Source organism: Prinia subflava, chromosome 2 (assembly GCF_021018805.1).
Source record: "Prinia subflava isolate CZ2003 ecotype Zambia chromosome 2, Cam_Psub_1.2, whole genome shotgun sequence".
Classification (NCBI taxonomy): domain Eukaryota; kingdom Metazoa; phylum Chordata; class Aves; order Passeriformes; family Cisticolidae; genus Prinia; species Prinia subflava.
The window spans coordinates 88030222-88055232 of NC_086248.1; positions in this window are offsets into that span (position 1 = coordinate 88030222).

The window sequence follows — 25011 nt, forward strand, 5'->3', positions numbered from 1 at the left end:
TGGCCCACGGCTGTGCCCCACCCGCTGGCTCTCTCTTCCCTCTTAACCAGCCACCTTTCCGGAGTGGAAGCAGATCTCCTCGTCTCCACCCTGGCCTTTTCTGCCCTTCAGAGAGGAAAAAGGAAAACAGCATAACAAGAAATACTCTGTGGCAGCCACAGATCCCAAAGGAGAGCACCAGGCGAAAGGGAGGGAAGGAGCAGGAGGAGCCTGGCAGGTCTTTCCACAAGCAGAGGTTCCTCCAGGAGCCTTAGACAGGAACCCTCTGCCAGCAGAGCCAGCACACTGCGTGCAGGGCATGAGCCACTGCTCAGGAGGGTCTCCCCAAGGCAGCATCCCAGACCAAGGGATTGCTCCTGCCTCTCCACACCAAGCCCCACATCTCCCTGACAGACTTCTCTGGAAAGCTCCTCAGCCTTGGCACATACAGCAGCAGCAAGGTGGGACACATCTTCCTGCCACCTGGATTTTACATGGGGATAACCAGGGGATGGCATCAGCTGTGCCTCTTATCAAATCTCAAAGCAATGTGGACCTCACTTCAGGAGTCCCCTCATCCCTCACAAGGTGTGAACACCAGCTCCCTCACAGCACCCAGAAGGTTTCCCACAGCCCTGAACTCTCCTGCTCCTTTCCCAACCACAGGGCTCCGTGCAGCTTCTTCCCAGGGGAATTTGCAGTGCACAGATCATGCAGTGCTCAGCTAAAGATACCAAAGGGCCATCTGTCCTCTCACTTCTGACCTCCCAGAGGTCACCCTCTCTTGGCACACTTCCCACTGTGGGTGTGGAGATAGTGTCTAAACACAGTTGCACAAAAGGACAAGATCTCACCCAAACCCACCAAACACCATATCTGGGTGTCCCCAGGGACAGCAGACAAGGCACACCCTGGCACCAGTGACCAGAGACAGCACTGATCAACAGCCTGGGAATGTGAGGCAATACACTTTTTCACAGGAAGAAGGGAAGAGGATGATATTTTGGCTCTGTAAAGCTTTCCCTTGCAAAATATTTATGATCTGATGTGACAGGGAGAGTCATGGGCAAAACTCTACGTGCAACAGCAGCCTCCCTGTGGCTCCACACATAAGAAACAAGCACAGCTGTGCTGAGTCAAAGTGAGCATCAATCTAGTCAAATGCTCTGTCTCCAATACTGGCTGATAGATGCCTGAGGGAGAAGAAGAGAAGAGCAGGCCAACAGTGATATTGCCTTTGCATGCTCTTCCAGGCTGATTGTAGCTCAGGATTTCCTGAGACAGAGACTGCTTTCATAACTAAGAATCCTTGAGGGACTGTTACTCCTTGTGTCTGATTAATCATCACCACAGGAGTCACAGATTTTTAGCACTCACTGCATCCTGATACTTACCCAGGGGTTCTACCCTGGGCTTCAACCCTCTTTGATTTTGTACTGTACATGATAGTGTCTTCCCCTGGCATCCTAAAAAAACAAAACAAAACAAAACAAAACAAAACAAAACAAAACAAAAAACAAAACAAAACAAAACAAAACAAAACAAAACAAAACAAAACAAAACAAAACAATTAAGTAGGTGATTTTTCTTTTGGAAACCTGGTGGTGTCTGGGATGCCAGACCAGATTCTTTGACCCAAGACTCCTGCTAAGATGTTAGATACACCCACCCAAGTAATGGGATGTACAGGCATGTGAGTTCAGTCCAATGACTTTTCCATCATGCCCAGGTGTAATGGGGCTTGTTGCCTTTCCGTGCCAAAGACACAGCTCCTGGGATTGATATTGTCTTTAGGTGTTTGGGACAGTTCCTGCCTCTGCCAGGGAGCTCTTCCAAGAACTCCTACAGCATACAGTGGCACCACAAATTCAGCAACCTTTTTCTCACTTTTACGTTGCTCTCTTATTTTATGTTCTGCAGCCCTCGCCCAGGAGCCCTTTCAGTCACTGACATGGCATACCTCTCACAGAGGATGGCCATGGATAGATGCAATCCCTTCCTTAGGCTCAGCCTAGCCCATCGGAGAGCTCCCAAGCCATTACAGAGCTCCCAAGCCTAAAACTAAAGATATTGAGCAGAACTTTTCTTCCAGAAGAGAAAGTAGGATAGATTGTAGAGGTGTAAGGCATGAAAGAGACCCTGCTCAGGTATCACCAGCACTATCTGAGAGATACTAGTCTAAGCCCCTCTGAAAAGATCACAGGAAGGATCTCCCATTGTACCCTTAGATTTTTTGTCCCTTCACTAACCAGCCTGAGAGTAGGAAAGTTTTTCCCTGTATCATACCTCAAATATTCCTGGACACTTATGTGTGCTAAGCCTTATACCAGCTGGCGCTTTTCCAGGACTCGTGGTTTTACTCCTAAGTATAGAGGGAAGCTGTCAATTTGAATTCTCATATGTTTCCAAAATGAGTGTGTTGTGGGTATTTTACTAACACTTTTTATGTCACGGTAGCAGCATGAGGCACTATGAATTGTACAGATGAGCAAAGAATGGTCTTTCCAAAATCCTACATGATTCATGGAGAATTAGGATGCTGACAAAAGGTGGGTAGCAGCGAGTAGTAGGCCAGGAAAGTGATAGTGACAGTGACTAACATCCTGAAATCCAGGAGCCGTTTTGGCTCCCCTACCCACGCCTGAGAACCTCCGACACTCTTGTGGTTTCACAGTCACATATTCCACTTTCTAAAAAAGCTTTCGCTCTCCCCCAGTTTGTGCAAGGCCCACCCAAACAACAGAAGAAACTCACTGACCAAAAGAAAACTGATTGCACCCAAAATGCTGACACATGCACCGCATGACCCAGCCAGGAGACAAGCATGAGCATTCTCCTCCACTCTTGGGAACCCTACAGCTCAGCAAGGGGATGGAAATAACCATGCGAGAGAAGTGCATTTTTAAGTGGATTGTGCCCCTTCAACAAGTTGCTACATCCTCTGCTGAGAGATAACTGGGTCTATCTCAGTGTATTTTGGGTTGTAGGTAAAACATCTGAGACCTACTGGATCAAGAGTAGGGAAACTCCTCCTTTCTGTGCCACTCTCTTGCTCTCTGGGAAGAAGTCCATCTCCATCCTGGCATCCACAGTCATTCCCGCCATGTGACAAGGATTGCCCTTTCCAGGTAATGAAGAAAAACAGGATTTTGATCCTGCACTGAAGACACTGCTAGTCATATCACAAAGAAAATGCTGGGGGTAGCAAAGAGCAGGAAAAATTTGTAGAGTGCAGGACCTGTGCCTCACAGGCCTCTGAGGGCTTCAGGGTAGAGGGGATATAAGAAGGAGCAGGTCCTGTGCCAGACAATGCGGCCTGGCAGACTTTGGGCTGTGGCCTGCAACCCCAGCTCCACAGCGTGACCGGACGGGGTAAGGCAGCACCACGTGTACGTGTACGGTGAGCTACCAGACGTTATACCAAGCATGAGACACAACAGGGCATGGCAATACCCGCCAACACCCTGAGCCACTCCAGAGCTGGACACTGCCTCAGTGTAGGATTATTGCCCCGTGCATCCAAGCTCAGGCCACATGGGACCACGGGGAAGGATTCCTCCTGATTCCCAACCCCCAGGGAGGCTGGAAATCAATACTGAGAAGGGCTAACCACTACCATGGCGTAGATAGCCTCAGCATGCAGAGCCACCCACATTCCTTCTCCCTGACTCCAGGGCAGAAAACCAGGCACTGCCTGGCAATCGACTGTGTTATCTGGGTTTAAGATATTAGCCAAGTTGGTGGATTTGGTGCATTGGCCAAGCTGCAGTCAGGGCTGCCTGTTCATGGTGCCACAGGGAGAAGTGCTGCTAAAAGGGCACCAGTCTCAGCCACAGAGGGCTCTTGCCACATTCTTTCCATCAAAAAAACCTTAAAGAAGGAAGGATCCTAGTGGGGAAGGCAACTCGCAGCACTTGCCAAGAGGATCTGCTGGCAGGCTCTTTGTCTTTGCAAAGCTCAAAGACTCAGCAAGGGAAATTATCAGGAGACCTGAACTGTGAGATGATGGTTCATCCTAACACAGAGGTGGTACCATTCACAGCTTTTGCCCTGAGCCACACAGAATCTTTTCACATCTCTGTTTTCTCAGCTTTAGTATCTTGACCAGGTATTTCCACGAAGAGAAAGCATGAATTTGGGATTAAAGCCCTGGGCTCAGGTCTCCCTGCTCTGCATGCAGCAGGATAACCCCTCCTTGCCTCAGTCTCCCCTCCAGGACCCAAGTCTGACAGGTCCCTGCCCCCTTTTCCTGGGGTGGTAGGAAAAAAATCTCATCTGCTGAGGGCTGTGTAGGCATCAGCCCCCATGCTTCCTGATGGGGAGCAGGTTAACACGTAACGTGTGCGTCATGTTTGCAGTTTATTTAAAATCAAAGTCAGGCAGGAGAATAGTAGGGATGCGTTGGCTAAGGGCCACTCATCCTGCCACCCCCATGTGTGTAAAGTCTTCATTTGAGGCATTTGTGCCTCCCCAAGGACACATCCTCTGCTCCCGGACTGTGGGCAGAGCATCTCTTTCCAGCTGCCTCCTGCCCCCCAGCCCTGCAATTGCCTGTGAATGAAACAGAGCTATTATTGCTACTTCTTTTAAAACCCGTTTCCCAGAAAAGAGGAAAAAAAAGAAAAAAATCCATGTTAACAGGAGCCTTCGGCAAGGCACCCACCTTTGTCTTCCTGCCTCATTGCCACCCACCCAAATCGGCAAGAGCAGTGGGTGGCATTTACAGAATATCTCCCTGCTGAGAAGCAAAAGCACTAGGAAGGTGGCCCAGCTACCAGAGTTGGAAATGCAGTGGTCTGGGAGCACTTGGCCCCAAACTGAAGTGGTTTATTTCTGGTAACTCAGCCACAGCAGCTTCCAGTAATGATCATAAAGCTCCTTTCCGCTTGGGAGACAGTGACTTCCAAGGGCCATCCCAGCTACCGCTCTAGTCTGGCGTCCCTTAAAGCGTGCTAGTGGTAGGCTGAATTCCATGAGGGAGCTGCAGCTGACCAAGATCCCACGTGGGGGACACGAGAGATCTCTTAACAGAACCCACAAGGCACTTTTACACCATGAGTATTGACAAGCCAACCTCATATGGTCTGGCCAGCATCCACATGTTTAGAGAAAAAAGGAGCAGGATGGCTTACGAAGACTGCCCGTTCCTGTCATTTCCAAGATCTGCCTTATCCAGGTAAGAACTCCCAAATACCTGCTCTGGACAGGTTGCTCACATCACCTCACTCCCACCAAGCCCAAGACAGGGCAATGTTAGCCAGGAACAGCTGTGGCTTCTCCCTACATCTGCTCTAGACCTAATGATGTCTGGCGTTTGCACTGTCCTGTGGGGAAGCTGGGTTGTTGCCTGAAAGACATCTCTTGGGGAAGCTGCAAGAACAAAACCACAGCACATCAAAGCCCAGCCATCCCCAGAACTGTTGCACATCCAGATCCGGTGACTTCATGCCATAAGAATGCCACCAGAGCTGTACCAAGTGAAGTGAAGCTGAAGTCTGGCCAGCTAACACAAACCACTGTTTTGTCATGCCAGACACCTTCACTTACTCTTATCCTGCTTGTCACCAAACAGAAACAGGAGGTCTCATCAGTAATGGTGTCCTGCCTCCCAGCCCAAGTGGTAAACAGTAGCAGGGTCATAGAGCACCAGCTTCAGCAAAACCTTACCCCTGCTCCCCACAGCACCCCTTGGACTCTCAGAGGTTTCTCCTGACTGCTACCTACCATTGCCACAGCTGGGCACTCAGCCCTGAGAACCTGACCACGGCCAAAGCCTCTCCAGATCCTGGCTCCAGTGGCTAAACAGCACCACCTGGGGCACTTCATAAAGCAATTGGCTAATGCTCTTCTTGGTCATTAAAAATATTTCACGTGTCCTGCACTTAATTATACACTGGTTTCAAGGGTTGCACAAACACCCCTTTTATCTGCCTGGAGTTCGTCCCCTTTGCATTTCAGCCTATGCCCCATCCACCTGAAATTGAAATCTGTAACACACAAGAGCCTCTCTACATCTCCCTGCAACACTTATTCCCCTATTGCATTTCAAGCATTCCTCATTTCCATTTCAAGCTACTAGGTAGGCCACAGTGCTCCCTTGTTTGAGGCCATGCACTTGCTAGAGCAAATTGCTTCCTGTTTTGCCTCCTGTCCTGTCATTTTAGGGGTCAGAGCTGGCCATGCAGCACAGAGATGGGGAATGATGGAGCAGCAAGGAAAGACAAAATCTCTTCCCACGGAAAGTACACCCAATAAGCACACACAGCTTGGCCTCAGCAGCATCCCACTGTGTGAACAGGCACACGCAAACGCAGCAGCACACACAGACCCAAGTACTGCTGTCCCACACTAGCTGATTGTTGAGCTGGTTCCAGAGCACAGCTCAAGGGATCTGCCCCTGAACTCCCAGACACGACTTCCCGTTTATCTCCTCTCCCAGGGACTACCCAAAGCACTTGCTTATCTTCCAATCCAAAAGTCAGGGCAAGGAGTATCAAAGAAGTTGTCCCAGCAGATTTCATTTCCCACTCAGGTAGGCAAGCATCATCAGTTTCCTGGGGTCAGCCAGCGGCTCTTGCTAGCACAGGGAGAAGGGATCTCATTCCCAGCTGATGTGAAAATGATGGGGATCAGCTGAGACCCCATTTCCACTCCCTTTGCTGCTTCAGGCTGTGATCTGGCCTTTCCTTAGTCACTTTAATGACTGAGTTTATCTGAATTTCCTGCCAAGTTTCAATCACAGGGATGGAGAGAGAGAAAAATACATGCAGTAAAGGAGAAAGGCGAGTGAGGAAAAGGGAGGGAGAGATATATTATCTTCAGCAAATCAGCTTGGGAGAGAAGGACCTGAGGAAATGAAGGCAAGTAAAGCAAGATATGCTAGCAATGGATAGCCTTTCTCTCAGGCCAGCCAAAGACCAAAGCTGGGCAGGGAAGTGAGGCACTGCAGTAAGGGAGAAACACAGCCAAAGAGCAAAGGACACCAGTAGGGAAGGAGGAGGAAGAGAGGGAAAAGATGAATGAGTATGCAAGCATCTCCATCCTCCACACAGACTCCCGGTAATCAGGAGTATGTAGGAGCCTTCAGGCTTCAGACAAGTGAATCAGTGAGAATTAACAGCCAGTAGAGAGCAGGTGGCCAGAGCAGCTTGGATGCAGTGCAGGCTTGTAAAGAGCTTGCCGATCACTAAAGTTCATAAACTTTAAACAAGAGCCCGGTGGTGCCTCCAAGTACCAATGGCTCTCTCTCTGGGAAGCCCAGTCACAACAGCACTCAACCCTAATACATGATATTTTCCAGTAAATGTTCCTTTCCTGTATGTGCCTCTGCCTCACCACTGTGCAAAGGAAAATGCCAGCAGGGATTTAGCCATGCGCTGTGTGCCCCAACAGAGGCCAGGGGCATGCCTGTCCTTTCAGTTCCTTGTCTGTTTCACTACCCTAAACCAGGATGTCCCCTCTGTCTACCAGTGGTTATGGGTGAGGTTGGCTCACGCTTCTCAGTAAGTGAGCCAAAACTTCTTCTCCTCATGCATCTCCACTTCTCTAACCCATTCACTCCACTGCTTCCACTGCACTCAGATTGCACTCTGGCGAAATGAGCCTTGAACTTGTCCTGTCCTCCTGCAGTGACCAAATTGTCCCAGGGATATGCTGGAAGTGCTCTCCCAGGTCAGCTTTGTTTGTCACTGTTTGCCAAGCCAGGACTCAAGTCCAGCCCCAGCCTGGGCTTCCACATTCCACCTGCCTTCCCTGTGGGGCCCCACACCTTTGGCCTTCTGCAGCCCCAGCACCTAAAGGAGAGCAGGAAAAGCTTTTTCTTGGCTTTGGAGAGGGGGAAAACACAGAGAAAGGGGTAAAAAGAGAAGAGCTGATGGTACCTGCAGTGTCTTCTCTCTATGCAGACTTGGTTCCTTCTGTCCTTAGTTCTGCAAATAGCAACAAACACTGTGCATTGGTATTACTGCCGATGCTTTAATTATTGTTACTAATAACACAATTGCTATTAATGAACAGTGCTTTCTGAGGGGTGTAGAAAAGCCCTACAGCAGATGCAGAGGAGAATGAAATCAAAGAGATGAACTTGAGTGGATATCCCACACCAGCACTCCCCACACCACCCTCCACCCCTTTGCTGTTGCTCTCCCTCACCCCATGGCCCATCTGGTCCCTCCCAAATAGCGCAGTGGCATCAGGGCAGAGCCAGTGTCCTGGGCTTCCTCTCAGCCTGCTGGGAGCCACCATGCTTAGTTTCACTTTGCAGCACTGCTGAGCTGGCTTGGAAACCACTGTGAGTAGCCAAGGAGAGGAAATTAATTCTGAGTCCACTTTACCACAAATCCTCAGAAGCTAATCAGAGAACTTTATTAAAAAATAATAATGGCGATAAGAAGAGAAAAAAGTAAGCCGCCTTGGAAGCCGTTCAACTGTGAGCTGCTGGGAGCATGGGAGGCCATTCCAAATGCAAACACAAGCCCTGGGCTTCCTCAGGGCCAAGCTGTGCTCAGGACAGCAGGCTGCAGTTATCAGTTGTGCTGAGGTCCAGCGACAGATCATTTCTGATCAAAACCAGCCCCTGCTGGGAACGAAACACATCCCCTCGCCACTTTTTGCCAGAATCAGTTCCCGCCTGGACAGCAATGAATGAAAGCATTTCACAGAAGCTGGTGGTGCTTCTTCCCAGAAGTTTTCCCCTCTGAAGCCAGGGAATCCCCAGTGGCATGCCTGAGGCTTACCCAAGCCCTGCTCTGTGGGTAGCCAGAGCTCTTCCAGCACATGGTGATGTGGCAAGACCAAGATCATCTCAAAAGTCTTGACATTTTTTAATGTTTTATTTTAACAAGTGTTTACAAACAAAGTATTGCTCAGAGGCCCAGGGTGCACACCTGGTGTACACTCCCCTTGATACCACAGAAATCAGATGGGGCAGGGTCGGCTGTCCGCAGAGGTACTTGCACCTTGTAGTTGTATTTTCTTGGTACTCCTTTCACCACCACTACCAAGAAGAGTGAGAAGATGGGAAAGTACCACCGATTTCGTTCTAGTCCATTCTCCAGCTGGGAGCCAAAGCCTGACTGAAACCCATTCAAACAGGGAGCAGCCAGGCCCTTCCTGAGTAAAGCTTCCATGGACTCAGAATCTCCTGTTCCAACTATCTCTGGATCCATAGGAAACCAAGCATCCTGTACACACTCAGCATATCGTATGGCAGGGACATGAGCTTATTGCCCATTTCCTCTTGAGCATGTCTGCACCTGCCCTCAGTCCTGCTCCCAACGTGTAACAAGAGGTGCAAACAAACTCCCAGCTCATGCTGACTTCTTCCTTCCCCAGGCGGCCTCTGAGGAGCACCTCCCCTCCCCTTTTCGTCCTTGGGGCACAGTGGAAGCAGGAGAAAATGCTGCTGCTCTGCTCCAGGGAGAAAGGAAGCCTGCAGCCCACACTGCTGCAAATCCAGGTGCCTTTCCAGGAGTTTTCTCCCCTTCAGGCAGCATCTACCAGGCTCAGCCTCCAGCACCTTGCCAGTGTGTCAAGGAATTGCTCCAGCAACTCAGCTCACCCTTCTCCCCTGGCTCAGGGTCCTGGAGAAACTCATGAGTTACGTGAGACGGAGAGAGCACAGGCACTTGGGGCAAGGGAGCTAACAGGCACTGAAAACCTGAGACAAAACCCTCAGCTAAGGGAAACAGGCACTGGGTTCCCTTCAGTATGTCTTGACCAGTATGTATAAGGCTTCCCCCTGCAGTCTCTGTTCTCCTTTGGGCCAACCTCAGCATGAGTCCCTTTCTACTTCTGTTATTTCCACCATGTGGTTCTTTACACAGCTGGATGTCTTGGACGTAAAAAGCAGCTCTCATGGCTAAATTGACTGTACTGCCTAATCCTTCATCACGGCTGGGAGTTTTCATCTTGAGGGAGAAGTGACAGAGGTCACTTCACTGCCTCTGTTAGGTTAAATGAGAATCTCTCTGGGGCTCTCCTTGAAAATCAGTCATCTGGGAGCTGTGAAGTGCCCCCAGGGAGGCATAGGCAAGGCAGGGGAGAGCTGAGAAAGGAGCAGAAAGCTCACCCACAGACCTGGAGTGTATCTCAAGCACTGATATTGAATAAACCCTACGAGCAAATTCTCCCTTCGCCCAAGGACACCCTCACAAAGGAAAACACATGCGTAAGTAACTCCTGGAGGAGATGCTGCACCAAAAGCCACAAACTACTCCTTTGCCTGCAGCCCTCCTGCAGCCAGAGGAGATATTTACACCTTCACTGAAAGCCAACCAGTATTTTTCTTTTCCTCTGCAGCCCACCCTGCCTGGCAGAAGGGGCCAAGGTAGGGAGGCTGAAGTGGCTGCCACAGCCCCTCAGGCTCTTTGTGCCCCTCCACCCCGGTCCCAGGCTTCAGGAGATCATTATCAGTCGCAGGTGACTCCCGGATTATCTCTCACCACCCTTCAGGCTCCTGACATCGTGCATTCATTACAAGCCTCCTCCCTTCTCAGGGGCAACCTGGCTTTCCGGACCCCCCTGCAAGTTTGTCAGGGATGTTGGAACACAGAAGGGGTGGTGGAAGACATAACCAATAGCCCATGACGTGCTAATCCTGGGATTAACCAGAGTTCAGAGGTTAATTGCAAAGGTGTGGAGAGGAAGAGGGGAGAACAGGGACCAGGGGTAGTCACCCAAAGTGACTCCTCTTCCTAAGCAGCAAGCCTGGCCCCAGGTGGGCTGCAGTTTCTGAAAGACAGTGTGAAGGAGGCAGTATTCTAGGAAGATGTGATCTCCCACCTGTGGTCAGAAGGGCCCGTCCCCCACAGTTCCTGATCCACCTCCAAGCCACTGAGCATCTCCTAAACCCCAGGTCATCAAACCAGCTCTGTCTACCCCACAGGGGGTGAGGAAACTAAACCCACTGGAGACTGTGCACAGCTCTAATATAACCCAGACTGTGCATGAGCATAAAATGGGAATGTGCAGGGCAGCTATTTCAGAGGGAGGCAGCAGGATTTACAAATCTTCCCACCCAGACTGATTTCTCAGACGTCTCTGTGGTAGACAAAGGCATCCCACAGGGAGATCTGAATGGGCTCACAAGCAGGAAGAGGCATAAACGCTTCAACCTCAATTCATTATCAGAAAACATTGCTAATTTGCTCCAGTCCAACCCTACCAAGTGCAGGTTTTTGGTTCCAGACCATAAAGTGTCCATCTCTGCTGGATACAGCTCTTGGGTTATGTAGTTTTAACCTCCTGTGGAGAGCTGCCTGGGTGCCCGAGCGTGGCAGAGGCAGCCCTGTGCTACCCATTGAGCCCTGCTGATCTCAAGGGGAAGAGGGGGAGAGCAGAGGGGCCCTCCCCAGGATCTCCAGGCAGCAGCTCCTGGGGAGTCAGTGCTGCCGGCCCACCAACAGGTTCCTGGCATGCCCCTCGCCCGCCCCATTGCTGCTGCATCCCCAGGGCTTTCCTCTGGGATGTCATTAGTCAGAAACTGCAGCATATGACCACACATCTGGAAGGAATTAGATGACAAGAGCCTCTGCCAGCTGTCTTCATTTAGGTTTGTTCATACTTGGAAGTGCTGTGCAGCGTGATCTGTAAAATAAAAAGTTGTGCTGATTGACACGAGCCAAGGGTTTCCTCTGAGGCACTCCCTGCCCCCATCGCCTCTGCCCAGGACGACATTAGTACTCATTACATCCCTGAGGCTGGCTGCACACTACAGAGGAGGTTGTGTAAGAATAATGATGGCACAGCTGTTAACCATTGCCTTTCTCCATGTCACAGCATGGCCCATTCCAGCATGGCCAGGGAGCCCATGGGAGTGTAACCCTGCTGACAACTGGAGAAACCCAATGATACCACTAGGCATCACCACCTAAGGGGCATCCAATGGATCTTTGGGACAGCTCTGCTGGGAAGCCATGGCCTGCTCCTCAGAACTTCACTCAATGCTGAGTGCTGCAGTATGGGCATCCCAGGGGCTATGGGGCAGCTGGTTCCTTCTCTATCCCTATTTCTGTACATTGGGCTTCTCCAGCCTCCTTCCCAGACCCCAGCAACCCCTGAGCTCATGTGTTTTGTTTGGCTGGGAGAGGGAGGAGAGCCCCCGACTGCAGTAGTCTGGGGGGCTGGCCTCCCTCCAGCAGTTCCCACAGACCTCCATGTGCCAGACTGGGACAGCTGGGCCACTTGTGCTGCCTCTGCTGTAAAGGAGGTGGGCAGAAGGACACCAGTGCTGTGGGACACATGAGGCACTGGGTAACATAGCAGACACCATCCTGGCAGTGGTCTGTCAGGGGGGTTGGGCACATGCCCATGACCACAGTGCAGGCATTCCTCACCTGTGAGTTCAGTCTAAATACCCCAGATACCTGCAACACCACTGAGCTCAGGAAGGGCTGCAGAGCTCACTTGGAGAAGCAGATGAGAAGCTTGGTAATCTCCTTTTTTCATTCCACACACCAATTTGCCATCTGAAGCTGTGTTTGCAGGCTTGCCTCTGGGAGATTACCAAGGTCTGGGGTCAACCAAAGGAGGCTATCAGGAGAGCAGCATCTAAGCTTCACTGACTCTCCATGGATTTGTCAACAGACTTTGGATCAACTGTTCCCAATCTAATAATCCAAGTCTCACACACGAAGCTAGGGGCTGCTGGGAAAACAGCTGATCTTTTTTTAGGATCTCCCAGGGTTGGATCCTTCCCTCAAAAGATGAAGCAGAACAGGAGCAGCTAACCCCTGACATGGAGTCCTTCCTAAGACACAGGATGCTGCTGTGGGTAGGGCAATGAGGAGGTGTGATGCTGCCCCAGTATGTACTCCTGCGAGAGCGCCATGTGTTCACACAGCCGGGTACAGCTTCCCTCAGCTTCTGCAGGGTGCCCAAAAGCAGCACAAGGGGCTCACAACAGAGCCGGGGTGATTGTCTCGGCTGTGTGACATGTGATCTCCCAAGGAGGCTGCCATTGTTGGGCCCCCGCCAAGGCATTGCATTCCTAAGGACATGGCTTCAATTAATGTATTTTCTTCCTCATTTTGTTTAAAATTGGGGTTGAGCTGCTTCTAAACAGACGTGTTGGGGTAGCCAAATATTTGTGCTTTTGCTGGCTGCTTGTTTGGCATCCATGCCTGGTAATGCCAAAATATTCTTTCCTCCCACGGGCAGTGAGTGAGAAACAGCTCAGGGGATGTGGTGGGCACCTTCCACTCAAATGCCCAGAGAATCACATTCAGATGGGTCCCTGCTACCAGCAAGTCTTATCTGCAACCCTGGCATCTCCCATGTCAGCTACATGCTATGGAAGCGCAGGAAATATGAAAGCAGTTTCTCCTCTGGGAAACTCAGGAAAAGAGTGCCCAGCGCTGGAAGGAGGGAGCAGGAGGCCAGGGAAGGATCATCCTTGTGCAGGAACAGCAAGAAAAGCTGTCCTGCACTCATTGTGCCATCCTACAGCCCACACCGAGAGAAACCTGACAAGCAAACCCCCGCCAAAGGGTTCCACTGGCCCCTGTCAGGGTGTCACAGCCCCAGTAACACAGCATCTTTTCCTGCCCCCACTCAGCCAGGTAACTGTGTCAGGACTTGTCCGTTCTGTGGAGGGAGATGGCTTTGGAGATGCCCTGAACTGCAGGAAATGTAAGAACGCACTGAAGGAAAAGACACCACGCCAGGGGGTGCAGCAAGGCCAGCGCCTTCTGTCCCCGCGCTCACTGCAGGGACAGAACCCACAAAACGCAGCAAAGTCCTCAGGGACTTCCACCCACTCAGCGACATTCTCAGCCCTGGCTCGTCCAGGAATGTGTCTTTGGAGACGATTTCCAGCTGCCTGCGAGGAGGATTCTCCGCACGCAACCCTCGAGCCGGGCGCTGGGAAGTCCCCGCTGTGTGACTCAGGGCAGGTGGCCGCAGGGGCAGCTCCGTGCGAGCGCGGCCGAGGCGTGCGGCGCTGGGCTGGCTCCGCGGCGCGCCGGGAGCGGCGTGCAGACACCGCGCCAGCCGAGAGCTCCGGCCTCAGCCCGGGCTACGGCCTCACTGCGGAACGCGCCAGCGTCACAGGAGCGGGGGAAACCTCTGCCTGTCTCGTCCTTCGCTTGGGAGGCGTAAGGAATAGCATCGTGCAGTTCCCTCCTCCTTCCTCCCCGCGCAGACACAGACCTATTCACGCTGGCAGAAAACCGCAGTCAGTTTCAGAGTTGGAAATGGGGCTGTCTCCACAGACTTCAGCCTCCTGGCACGCTTGGCTACGAGCAGGGTTACACACAGCCCCCTGCCCTCACAAGTGGTCTCACCAAAGCTCCCAGAGCCTGACACAGCGCCTTGACTCTGCAACAAGCCAATAACCAGTGGAGAGAGCATTAAACCAACTGCTCTGGCGCAGCGACCTGGCCCACCCCTACCCAGTCACGCACCTGGACACTCATGCATGCTGCAGACAACCAAGCTAGAAACAGTCCTCGCACATCCTCTGGCTCTGAGCCTGAGGCACCGTGCTGGGAGGAAGACATTTCAGTGTTGCAAGCTTCTGTTCCCTTTTGCTAAGGGATAACCCATGATGCTATTAGTTCATCCCAATGCCAGGCTAGCTAAGCCCTCCCTGCCTCCTACCACCTTTTCACCACCTCCCCTATTTCCCAGGTTCCTCTTTTCTCATTTATGAGTCCAGATGGTCAGGACAGACCTGGTTATCAAAGGACAAAGCACACCAGTCAGGCCAGTCCCTGGATACCCATCCAGGGTATTTGGGTCTCACTCAAGGGCTTATTCTTGCAGGTGGCTTATACAGCCACCAAACCTTCAAACCTGTGACTGCAGCCCCATAAGATGAGGTGTCATGATCTTGAGGAAGAGACATTTTACACTAGACACTTAACAAATTGTTTGAGACTACAGTAAAATTCACCCTTGAGCCATCAGCCCAGTGCTCAGCACCTCAGCAGAGTGTTAAGCCATAGAAAGCCCTTACCGAAAACTGCAGGGTCAGGAGCTGACTCGGGAAGATGTCTCTTGCTATGCTTTCAATGTAGGGTTGAGTTTGATGCCAACTCTTTGGACGCAGGTGCTTCTAAGCTTCCTCTGATCTCTGTGTCAGCTTCAGTGTCTTTCTTTATATTATTTTGTCTTCCATGATTTCCCTGAAGCAGGACCAGTCTTGTCCTCCAGTGGCAGACCTGAGCAGATGACATATCACAGAGCTTCACCTCAGAGACAAGTGTGTTATTTTCAACAGCAGTTTAGATGCCAGACTTGACTGTGTGGGTCTGGCTTGCAGTGCTTTCCAGCTGGAGGTCTGCCCTAGGCCTGATACTGAGGTGCTCACTCACACTGGAGTTTAATGCAGCTCACACAGGCTCAGCATCCCGTCCCTGGAAATGTCCAAGGCCAGGTTGGATGGAGCTCTGAGCAAGGTGTCCCTGCCCATGGCAGGGGGGTAGGAACTAGATGATTTTTAAGGTTCCTTCCAACCCAAACTGTTCCGTGAATCTCTATTATTCCATGACCTGCTTTTGGCAGAGGATGGATCCAAACAATAAGAGACAGGAATCAGAGATGGCAAGGAAGTAGTGGCTGGTAGGATATTCTGGTTGAAGGCAAACAGTTGGCACTTTTGGTCAAGCTGGTCAGAGATGCAGAGCCAGAGGGTTAGGAGGTCAATCTCAGTGGGACACAGAGCAGGACCAAACTCCTCCTCGCTGCTCCAACTGCATGGCAGCTCAATGCCACCAAGGGTTTGTCAGAATGTCCACCTAGCTCCCTTCCCTTTCTCTTCTCTGAAGTCTTACCTTGTCTCCTCTGCCTGGGAAGGCCAAGGGGAGAGAACAGTGGTGCAGCAACCTCAGTCACTATATCCCAGCAACACCCTGCAGCCTGCTAACTACTCCATATAAATGCCCCAGGCTATGGAGCAGGTTCCCACCACCTTATCATGGCTGGGATCCATCCCTTCACCAGGTAGAGACTCTGCCTCTCTAATCCTCCAAGTTCAACATGTCAGGAGACCAGACCATTTTGCCCTTGCTGTCCAACTCTTAAGCCCTTAAGTATGCAAGTGCAAAGGGATGACATGTAAAGGCTTAAAGAATGCTCCTGCTGATCCCATGTCTGGATCAGCACTGGCTCCTTCCACAGATGGGCCTTTGAAGAAAACGCCACAGAGCCCAGGAATATTCAGTTTCTCACCTGCACTTCACATCCCTGTGGGCTCTCTCCCAATCCCACTAGCAAAGACATGGGCATGTTCTGGGTGTGCCCCATAGTAGCACATCTGTAACCCAGCTATGCACAGCTGGCAGCACTGGCAGCATCCAGGGCCTCCTGAGGGGAGAGGAATGCCAGCCCATGTGTGCTCTATGGGCTGTTCCTCCAACTCTGAGCAAGGAGCTGGTGCCCCTTCTCAGCCTTTGAGACAGGAGCTGGCTGGTCCTCTGTGGAGAATCCCACTCAGGGGGACTTTGTGTCTGGATGCCACTGCACAGAAGTATCCAGTGAGCAGGGAGGATGGTGAAGAGACATTGCTTTTTCTCCCCACTGCACTCACTCACGAGCTCATCATGGTGCCCCAGACAGGTCAAACTCCAGAAAGCACTTCTCCCCAAACACCCACCAGGATGAATTCCTTCCCTCTTAGCAGAAATGTCTCATGATAAAACAGGATTTCCCTTGTTTCCTCAATACCTGTGATTTAGGGCTTTGATTGCCCAATGCTTATGTGATGGGCTTGAAGGGAAGGGGAGGGAGGTCAAGGCGGTGTCCTCAGAACTTGATGACCATCATCCCCAAAAAGCCTCAAGCATGTCTTGGAGGTCTGCCCTGAGTCATTCTCTGTTGAGCTCAACATAGCTGCTCAGTAAACATCCCACTCTTCAAGCCAGCAACGTCAGATGCTGACTGTCCTGGCTGGCTGCTCACACACACTACTCACGTATTACTAGAGAGCACTCACAGGTCTGTCGCAGCAGCAGAGTGGGATTGTATTTTTCCAGTCTGTCGTGACTCACTGGTGAGCAACCGGGGACATGCGGATTGTGTCTGGTGATGTTGTGACACGCGTACATACAGCTGGGGGAGTAATTAGACCTGTGGCCAAACTCTAACCTCAGCCTTCCTCTGTGGTCCCACACTCAACCTGGAAGCCAGAGATCGAGGGCATAGTCTGGCCTTGCTGACCCCAGGTTGGGGAGACCTCCAGTTCAAGGACAGTCCTGGGACAAAAGATACTCTGATGTTCATTTTAGCCCTTACCAAGCAGTGCCTTACAAGCAGTGTGAATGTTGGTGAGATGATAAGAGGGGTAAGGATGCTGATGAGACTCAGCTCCCAAGGTCCAGCACTACACCCTGCGGTGCGTGTCCTCAGGGCTCTCCATCCCCTGCAGGCCCTGACTGTCCCCATCATTCTCCCCAGATCCTCAGCTCAGTGGGATATCAGGCAGGGCATTTTCCAGTGGGTGCAGCCAGATCATGCGCAGCTACAGGAAATGAGGTGTCATTCCTCAGGAGTCCCATGCTGGACAGGCAGAGATGAAATCCTCCAAATTTGCTCATAAAAGACCTTTTTCCTTTGCCTTTCCATACCCTCCATCTCTCACTCCCCACCTCTGACAGCTGTCTTGTAGTCCCAAGGAGGAGGCAATGATAACAGCAAAGCTGGATAATATCACCTCTCTGATGCCCAGAAAGCCTTTGGTATGTGTGCTAAGTGCTGTCTCGGGGTAGCTGCAGTCCATGCTCAGGCAGGCTGACACACGGGGGAGAGTTTCTGCTGCCCGGAGCTCCTGTGGGGAGGATTGGGATTCTCCAGACTGGACAAGGTGTGAGCAGACTGGGCCCCCCCTGCAGATAAATTCCAGGGGTGAGATGGGGTGCAGCTGCTAAGGAGCAGGGAGAGGGTGACCGCCCAGCTTGGCAGAGGAATCCTTCTAGAGGAGGAATGGCTGTAGTTTAAAAAATTCAAAGCTTTTCCGTATTTCCCTACTAGTGCATCGTCTACTCCACCTTAGTTAGCGTCAGACCTTGGGGAGCACACAAGGCACAGGACAGGCAGCAGCAGGGCAAATCCACACATCCTCTAGCCGTATCACCATCACCCACCAGTTCACACCAGTGAATGATCCTCCCTGCTGCCAAAACACTGGTTTTTTTATGGGGAGGGCTGCTGCAGGTCCATGGGATAGATGTTGCCTCCTCCCAGTTTTGCCAACATTAAGGTCAGAGAAACCCAAATCTGTAAACAGACCACACCCATTTTTAAAAATCCTTTCATCCTTCCTAACAGGATATATTGAGGATCTGTGCCCCTATGCTGTGCACCAAAGCTAAAACCGGGCAAAATCAGGCTGGGCTGGCAAAACTTGCCCTGGCTATTACGGCTTGGCACAGCTAGGGACTTTTGGTTTGGGGGTTTCACATGATTGTCTTTCAGCAGCTCTTGAACACACAAAACATGAAAACAGAGAGCTGCTGAACCTCTGCTCTCCACAGAGGAAGCCAAAGTGAGTGTTTGCAGGCTGCTTTGGGAGAAGTGAAGCCCACCCAAGCCCAGCCCTCCCCAGCCCAGCCCTCAGCCCTCCCCTTCACTCCTGCCAGCGAAAGGGCTGGCCAGGCCCCAGCTGTCTCTCCACCCCGGCTGCCTCACAGATGTTGGTCATTAGCAGGGAGCATGAAGCAGGGCTGGCCTCTGGGAGCAGCCTCCCTGTGCTGTTAGTGGCAGTGTGTGTGAGCGAGAGCGCATGTGTGCAGGCCAGCGTGCGTGAGTACAAGCGTGTCTCCAAGGGCCGCAGTAACCCCTCCCTCGGCCTGCTGCCAGAGGTGAAATGTCTTCCTTGCACACTCATGCTCTTGGCTTTTTGCTCACCCTTGCTCCCCACTGTTTTGTAAAGCCCCAGACTCATCTGACTCAGCAGCTGAACCATCCAGAGGCCAGGAGCTGGAAGTGTCCCTGCTCCTCAGCTGTGTTCATGTCCAGCGTACGGTGCTTTCCCAGTGCATGGAGGTGCCACCTTCTGATGCCATTTCTGCTGTAGCCATTTGGCTCTTGTTCTTGTCAGCCCACTCAGGCACACACACACAAAAAGCCCAGCCTTCTGATTCATCTTCCGTGGGTCCTGAGGAAAATCAATCTTCAGCTTTTGTTTTCAGAGGATGGAGTGGGAACTGTTTACTCAGTGAGATGATTGAGTCATTTTTATTCCTTTACAGCAGTAACAGAAAACCATTTCAAAGGAAAAGGAGTGGGGCCGGATCTGGCATCAGACAAAAGTTGAATGAACCCAGACAAGAATCAAAGGCAAACAAAGCTTTTGGGTGGCTTGTCCATAATACTGATCAATCCCGACCCAAGTTCTCTGCCATCACAATCCAAAAAAGACTCTGCCTTAAGGGTCAAGCTACAGCCTAGGAATTCTGGCTCTTCATCCACTCTCCTGGCCACCTAACCTCAACCCCTTCTGCTGCTAGGACATGATTTCAGCAGTCCTGCCTTCCAGGGGTTCACTTCATCTATTAAGTCAATTCATCTCCTAATGCCGGAAGGGAAGCTCTGGAGTCCTGCTCTGGTTGTTTGGCATCGGTATTTGCAAGAGCTTTTGTTCCACCCACTGAACCCATCAGGGGCTGTGGAGGCACCTAGGGATAAAACAAAAAGTGGCACTAACTTTGCCCATACACATGACCCCTTCAAAACATGGACACAGGATCCTCAGCTCATGCCCAGCTTGATGTCAGCAGGATTTGAGGTTGAGCACCTCCATCCTAGAAGGATGGAGGAAGAGTCTTTGACCTAAACTGAAAGTACAGTAACACTGTCTCTGAGACAAAGGTTTTTTCTCCTCAAATATTTGTCTGATCCTAAAGTTGCCTCCATTTGGCATTTAAACATTGCAGCAGATGCAGTCAGAATGCAGCAGACACTGGAAGGCTGCTTAGGAAGATGAGCAGAGACTTGTCCTTATTGCTGCAGGACCCATGGCAATCACTTCTGTTCAGTCATGAGGAGCAGCACCTGGGAGATGGCTGCCAGTGCTCAGTGGCTGATACATTTAGCATTTCCACAACTTTCTTGGCCACAGTGGGTCAGTGGTCCTAGAGGTGGCCTCAGCTCTCACATGGGCCTCTTCTTGAAGCAAAAAAATAAGCAGAGACTGCAAAGTCATGGACAATGTATTTACAAAAACCTATGTTGCTAAGCAGAGATGCAGCTGGGATTGACACCAGTTGAAGTCTCCCTCATTCCCCCTTGGCTCTGTTCCCAGATATAACGAGTTGTATTCAAGGAGCTGAGGGGTCCTGCTGCCAGATCTGCATCCAACAGAACATGCACAGGGGCAACCCATGGTTGTGTAACCCCCAGGACTGGAAATGTCATCATTGGCTTCACTGGGTGCATTTCACTGCTCTCCAGAACCTCACAGAGCGACTCACTGACATCATTGCTAGGGGCGGGCTTGGCAGAGGCAATGGGGGTGAGGCCCAGACCAGCCAGCAGCCTGGGGATGGTCGGCATGGTTTCCACATGTTAGTTTTTCCTCAGGAGTCCATCTTTGCTGCTCAAAAGCCTCAAGTGCCCTCTTTAGCTCACCAGTGCAATAACCGCGACTGCTGCTACGTATGCAATTTCAACACACAGCAAGACACCCTGGCTAAAGGAGCAACCAACTGGAAATTCTTCAGCTGATTCTGCTATAGGCAAAGGGAAATTAAATGAGTCATCCATGCAGATCCCATCATTTTTGTTGAGTTGGCCATGAAATATAAGGTTTTTACTACTGCTGGAATACTACCAACAGCTCACAGCAGGATTTCGGATGTACGCACATCTGTGCTTCCCCAAAAGTACCTGGACAGTGGGCAAGTGGGATGGACAGAGCAGAAAGGGAAAGGAGGCGATGGAGAAAGACAAGGAGGAGAGACAGCTGGATAAGCACAATAGCAGAGCACTGCTCAAAAAAATGAACAGCAGAGAAAGAATAAGAGTTGCCATTATAAATTAACATGATCACATCCCACATTGGTCCACAGAATCCATTAGCAGACAAGAGGCCACAAGAATCTTTCTCCCAGTAATGTTGCTTTCCAAAAGGGAGCTAAAATGAACACAGGATTGACTTTATCTGGAGCAAAATGCACACCCCAAACAATGGTGTTGCCCACAAATAGCCAATCAGAGCGGCTCTGCATCTCAACATTTCAAAAACAGAGAAAAATGAAAGCTATAAGTAACAGAATAAAGGGGATAAACATAATTTGTCCTAATGAGCAAAATAAGTGAGGTGACCACGTGAGGTCCTCCAACACAGTAACAAGTTGATGTATGTGCACATTGTCACAGAGCAAGATATGTTTGAAATGAGGAGAGGTTTCATGACATTTTTAAAGAGAGAAGATGACAGACTCAGGATACTATGAACAGGGCTTTATTTTCTTATGAACAATACCACTGGACTCACTATTGATGAAGAGGAAGATCACAGGTCTATTATCTCATCCAAAAGATTGTACTTCCTACACCCTAGTTTCTCCTTGTACTAGGATGTGCCATTGGGTTCAGCAAGGGAAAGTGCCAAATCTTGAATCATCAGGACTTCCTGTTCACTCTGCAGTGACTCAGAAGACATATTTCTAAATTCTATCCACTTCTTGTTTCCCTTTTCACCATGCAGTTCCTATTAGATAAGAGTAGTTAGGCAGAAAATATTATACAGTCTGATTTCTGCTACCTGGTGTGTCAAACTAAAGATCCATTTTGCTGGGTTTTTTTTATTTCACTTGCGTGTACTAGTAGGCAAAAGGCTTACTAAGTAACTTTGCAGTGCATTTTTTCTCTATGAGATTCATCTGGTGCAAGATGATTTCTGGTACAGATTCTTTTCTGTGTGGGAGACTGACATGTCTGGACTGGATCTTACCTGATATTTCTCAGCAAGTTTTCGTGTCGGTTTTTTAATTGAAAAAAAAAACCTGGAAATTAACAGCTTTGTGGAAATTTATCAAGGCTGACAGATCACATGTGTCAAGGTTAGGTCCACAAGAAGGATGCAGGAAACCCAGATTCACGGTCTGCATCAAGTGGACCAGAGCGACTGATTCATCACACTGCTGTGGTTCCTCTGCAAGGATGAGGCCTGTACCCAAATCCCTCACCTAATGAATAGTGAATCCCTTACACAACATGAAACAGCACCTTGGGAAGAGGGAGACCACACCCACACAAAAACTTGCAGGATGGGAAAAATGTCTGGGACACTAAAGACTGAGATCTCAGTCCTTGCTTCAGTCCAAGCAAATATTTAAGCAGCTTTCACACAGCATCTTCAAAATACTTTGTGCCGCATTGCCCACAGTGCTCCGGGTGGCCACTGCAGTGACCTGTGCCTGGCAGTTCTGACCTGAAGCCCTGCTCATGTATCCTTTCACTCAGGGGATTAGTAAGGACAGCTGAGCTGCTCCCAAAGCACATAACCAGTTGTTAAAGAATTGAAGCAAAGTACTAAACCCTTACAGGGTAGTGGATGGTGAACACAGATATTAAAAATTGTTGGGAAGCCACTTAATGAGTCACTTCATTGCTGAGAAGACAATAGGGCCTAAATCTCCTAAAAGGCTTCCACTGACACCCCAAAAAGCAGATGGGATTTCAGGTGTTCCAGGCTTCCCTCTGGAGGCCCCTCTCCCCACAGGCCATGGACAGTCCCTGTAGGCAGCACCCAGTGGGCCCAACCAAGTATTTTACTTCATCATCCCCCAGACCCCATTGCCTAACCATGTTCCTAAGCTGGTAAACTGATGTCATTTCCACAGAAACTGAAGAACAAGATAGACTGGAGCAAATAAAAGCCACACTGCACACCCACTCCTCTCCATCAGAAAGCACATGGTCCACAAGCCACATCCTGGTTGTTCAGCCCTTGGTGTCTCAACACAAGTGCAGCGAGTGCAGACTTCAGAGCCAACCATGCTCTGACACCACCACCAGGCAATAACCCTGACACCCACAGACACCACAGCCCTGCAGGCCAAGACATAAACAATAATCCCCCAGCATTTACCAAACTGCCAGGAGGATGCACCGACTACAAAGCTCAAACCTAGTGTCCTTTTTCTCTACCAACCTTTACCTGGCGGTGTAAGAGGCCACCCCTGCAGCTGGACATCAGCTGTGGGTTTATTTTTCATGAGGGGACCTCTCTGTTCACTGCAGGACCACAGAACTTTGCCTGCCTGCAGGCACCCTGTGTTCAGGCACGTGTTTGCCATTGTGTGGGAAGCTTGGCTATCAAGAGACCTTTAAAAGCTGCTCCCAGCTGCACCTTGGCAAAGCTGCTTTCTGGCAGAAGGAATCCCTCATTCCTAGCTGGTTGCCATAGGCTAAGGAGGGCTGTACCTTTCTGGTGTTGCTCCTGTTCTTCCTCCCCACTCCTGGGTGCTAGTCCTTGCCCAGCCAGGGTGCAATCCCTTGCTGCTTTGCTTCAGGGGCAGTAGGACCAGCCTTCCTGAGTGCGGTAAAGCTCTGTGCAAGGCAGGTACCCCTGGCTCTGCCCTCCCCAGGCAGCCCCATGCCCTTCCAAAAGCCCTGTTGGCAGAATGCCTCTTGGCTCCTAAGAAAACATCCCCTTGGGAGCTGTTCCTAATTGGTGGTTTCCTCCTCTTTCTCTTACAGTGCTGAGTTTTACTTCCTAGCTCATATTTTATAAGGCTGGTTTTTAATAGGCTGTGCAGGCTGCCAGACCTGAGTCTACCTTCAAACTACTGGGAAAAAAACATCCTGTCTGCAAACCAGAGGATAGATGTGGCTTTGTGTCTCGATGTGGGCTGGGCCAGCGGGCCCATCCAGAAGCCAGTAAGAGCTCTAAACGTTGAGGTTTCAGGCCTTCAACAATTTGAGTAGCACCCAAGTATCGCTGCAGCCCAAAGAACACAACCCAGGGTGGTTTCCAATGTGCATTCCTGAGATTGGCTAACCCATGGCATAGTGTACGTGATGGGTGTGAAGGGTAGGAAAGTTCTTCATAGACCGTAAACAGCCTGAATATTTATACCCTCCCATCATTACTATATCCTTCTTCTCCAGGGATCGCCAGCTGGGACAGGGAAGAGATGAACCTGAAAACAGCATTGTCTGAAATGCAGACAGATTTTATTGCTGTATGCCCCAGCAGCTGAGGGAGGAGTGACGACACACGGGTGATTTGCCAGGACATGGCACACACACAAGAGGAGCCTTCTGCTGCCTTTGGTAGGCCAGGCATAGAAGACAGAGGCTCGCAGAAGCAGCATGGTCCCCTCCAGCTGCCTTGGTCATTTTCGTCTCTGTCCCACCCCTACAAACCATCCCAGTCTCCCTTAAGAAGCAGGACAGTGATGTCTCCAAGGCTACTTTGGCCCTTTCCTCCTAGGAAAGGAGGTGGGGGGGGACTTGTGGGGTGGTCTGGGCAGCAGAGTTGAACTGAACACCCCTTGCACACCAGAGGCAATTGGGCTGGCCAGCATCTTTCTCTTTGCCCCAAGAGCAAGCGCTGGCTCTGGCAGGGCTGTCACAGCAGCAGGGCCCATGTCACACTCCAGCCAAGCTGCCACTTCTTGTCTGAACAGCTGAATTCCATGCTCAGGGAGCAGGCAGGGATGGAGGCACATGGCTATGGTTGATCAAAGCCACAAGTTACTTTTCAAGACGAGCCCAGGCTGAACTCTGTGGTGGAAGTTGCAGTTCCAGATCCTGGAGGCAAACTGCAGTGAGAAGGAAGACAAAAAAGCCTCACACAAGCACAGACAAAATCTTCACTCCTCCTTCCATCAGATTGTCTCCTTTGCTAGCTGCTCAGCTTCCCACCTCCACATCCTCACCAGCTCCTGGGCCTGAGCAAATCTGCAAGTCATCAACCCTCACCTGCCTTTTTGCTCAGATCCAAACTGGGGAATCATCACTCCTCCCACCTATCATCCTTGTCACAGTACACTGGTGCTTGGAAAGGTTTCTCCTCTCTAAGGAGCCCACACACGGTGTGACTGCTGAATTCCACACGTGGCTGGCAAGTCATGAGGGGATGTT